Source organism: Gossypium hirsutum, chromosome A12 (assembly GCF_007990345.1).
Source record: "Gossypium hirsutum isolate 1008001.06 chromosome A12, Gossypium_hirsutum_v2.1, whole genome shotgun sequence".
NCBI classification, from domain to species: Eukaryota; Viridiplantae; Streptophyta; class Magnoliopsida; order Malvales; family Malvaceae; genus Gossypium; species Gossypium hirsutum.
The window spans coordinates 25,936,702-25,940,014 of record NC_053435.1 but is presented as its reverse complement, the minus strand read 5'-3'; the positions used below and the strand labels follow the sequence as shown (position 1 = coordinate 25,940,014).

At 39.6% G+C, this 3,313-nt stretch overlaps 1 non-coding gene across 1 annotated transcript; it reads left to right on the top strand.

Annotated features, from left to right (window-relative positions):
- Positions 1–2,507: 2,507 nt before the first annotated feature.
- On the top strand, positions 2,508–2,613 carry LOC121211678 (small nucleolar RNA R71). The gene has a single exon (XR_005906897.1). It is a non-coding gene; the product is annotated as a small nucleolar RNA R71 (small nucleolar RNA).
- Positions 2,614–3,313: the final 700 nt, after the last annotated feature.

Sequence of the window (3,313 nt, the reverse complement as noted above, 5' to 3'; positions counted from 1 at the left end):
ATGCCCGTGTGTCCTAATTTTAGCCAGTGCGTATCGTGATTTTCAAATTTGGGTGCATCTGAAATATGGCCCACGCTCGTGTTCTTTGGGCGTGTTGAGTGTTATGCTTTGTTCACTTCTCCTACGCCCATGTATGTATGTCCACACCCATGTTGTTTTGTCAGTCTTGACCATGGGTAGTGAGCACGGGCTTGTCGCATGCCTGTGTTAATTTCTCAGTGTCCACCATGGCTTCTGGAGACGGGCGTGTTGCACGCTCGTGTTGTTTTGACAGAGTTGCCCACGGCCATGTCACACGGCCGTGGCAACTTATCGAAGCCTGTGTTGGGGAAAAATTTTGCTATATTTTCACACGGCCGTGTCTCACGGACGTGTCGCTGCCCGTGGTATGCACACAGCTGAAGGCACGCCCGTGTGCCTGGCTGTGTGGTTTCTGGAAAACCTGTGTTCAAGTACTTAATTAATGATTTAAATGTTAAAGACTAAAATTTAAATAAGTTAACACCGTTAGTGCTCGAGTTGCCTCTCGAGAAACGCTTATTTATAGTCTAAGCTCGACTTACCTCTCTGTTGCATGGTCATGATGGTGTGAGGAGTTTACACTCCTCATCCCTACTATCCATTTTATCAAAATAAGGTTTTAGATGAGTACTAATTACCTTGAATGTACAGAAGTTGGGATGAATTACCTCGACTATATCTTATGAAAAAATGCTAAGTACTGTAAGAGGAGTTTCTCCATTAGTTTCAGAAGTGGCAATACGAGGGTCTGTTGCATCTAATAGAACTTTGTCTCCAACCTTAAGTTGATTTGGTGAAATATTAAGCCTGTCATGGCGTGGTTTTGGTTTATTGTTTGATCTCGGTTTCTGTGTCTGCCATTCATCTAGTTCCTCGACTCATAGCCTTCGTTCTTCATAGATAGGTCCCTTGTCATTACTCGAACATGGCTACTGTATGGTCTTCAAACGTGTTTCCTGCAAAGAAGGTTGCAACACATGATCAGTATTAGTAGAATTTCGAGCTTGAAGAGTGACTGTTTCATCCCCCTCACGAAGTGTGAGTTCACCTGTGCCCACATCAATTATAGTTCTAGCAATTTCTAAAAAGGGCCATCTTAAAATCAAAGGTGTGTCACTACCCTCTTCTATGTCCAGGACAATAAAATCAATTGGGAATATAAATTTATCAATTTTTACAAGTACATCTTGAACAATACCCATAGGAAATTTGATTGTCTTATCTCCCAATTGAATACGCATCCTAGTTTGCTTGGGTTTCCCAAGACCTAGTTGTTTAAACATTTTATAGGGCATGAATTTAATACTAGCCCCTAAATCAGCCAAAGTATTTTTTACATCTAAGCTACCAATTAAACAAGGAATTGTAAAACTCCCTAGATCTTTCAATTTGTGGGCCAGCTTATTTTGTAGCATGGCTGAGCAAACTGCATTCAACTCCACATGTGACACCTCATCCAACTTTCGCTTATTTGCTAAAATCTCCTTTAAAAATTTAATTGCGTTTGGCATCTATGAAAGAGCTTTAATAAACGGTAAGTTAATATGTAATTTTTTTAATAATTTAAGGAATTTACCGAATTGTTCATCTGTGCGGTCTTTCCTTGTCGCATTGGTGTATGGCACCTTTGGTTTGTACTCTTTACTTACCTGTTGTTGCTCACTGTGGACTACCTCACCTTTACCTTTACTTACCACCGTTCCTTGCCTTGTTTAGGTTCAGTTTCAACTAATCCTTCCTCGCCTTGAGTGGTAATCGCGTTGAGTTGTTCCCTTAGGTTAGATTCAGTATTACTTGGCAAGCTACCTTGTGGTCATTCAGAAATTAGTTTGGCGAGCTGTCCTATCTGAGTTTCGAGCCCTTGGATCAATGTTTGTTGATTCTTAAGTGCTGTTTTGGTGTTCTGAAAGTGAGTTTCTGACACCAAGATAAACTTTGTTAGCATCTCCCCAAGGTTCAGCTTTTTTTCCTGTTGGTAAGGTGGTTTTTGAAAAGCCGGAGGATGTTGTGGCCTTTGATTCCCTTGACCACCCCACGAGAAGTTGGGATGGTTCCTCCAACCTGCATTATATGTGTTAGTATATGGGTTATTTTGAAATCTAGAATTATTATTACCCATATATTGAACTTGTTCTTCCTCGGTGCTAGGATTGAAAGGTTGATATTTTGTGCGCGCTCCTCCTCCATTAGAATCGTACCTCATCACTGGATGTACCTGAGTAGAACCATATAAATTGTCAATCTTTTTATTTAAAAGTTCTACCTTATTAGATAGCATAGTAACCGCGTCAAGGTTGAAAACACCGACTACTTTTGTCGGCTTTGTTCTCATGACTTGCCACTGACAGTTATTTAGTTACATCTCTTTAATGAATTCGTAAGCAGGTGTATTGTTATTGATAGTCCTACCAACAGCTGCATCGATAAGTTGCCTTATTGAGGGGTTCACGCCGTTGTAAAACATTTGAACCTGCAACCATAGTGGTAATCCATGGTGAGGGCACCTTCTCAATAGATCTTTGTATCTCTCCCATGCATCATAGAGTGTTTCTAGATCCATCTGCACAAATAAAGAGATATCATTCCTCAACTAAGCCGTTGTAGCCGGCGGAAAAAATATTTAAGTAAAAATTTTTGGTCATTTGTTCCCAAGTAGTGATTGACCCTCATGGTAATGAGTTCAACCATCGTTTAGCTTTGTTACTAAATGAAAAGGGAAATAACCAAAGACGAATGGCATCATCAGAAACGCCATTAATTTTAAAAGTGTCGCAAAACTCTACGAAATTTTCCAAATGAGCGTTTGGGTCCTCGTCCTGCAAACCATCAAACTGAACAAACTGTTGGATCATTTGAATTGTGTTAGGTTTCAGTTCAAAATTATTTGCAGTAACAGCAGGTCTAGCTATACTTGACTCAGTTCCTGTTAAAGTAGGTTCAGCATAATCATACATAGTGCGTGGAGCAGGATTTCGATTTACTGGATCAACAGGAATTGCAGGAGGTAGCGGGTTTTCCTGATTTTCAGCCGTCTCCTCTGCTGTGTTGTGAATATCGTCCTCTTGCCCTTCCTCTATATATCTTAAGCTTCACCTTATTTCTCTTCAGTTTCTGTGAGCTGTGTGTTCAATCTCACTATCAAAAAGTAATGTTCCTGACGGGTTTCTTCTAGTCATAAACTATAAAAACCTGCCAGAAGGAAAAAGAAAATTTAGTAACAAAAATCAAAATAAAATTTAAATTGCAATAAAATAAATGGCTAAAGTAATAAAAATTAAGTGTTCTAATAACT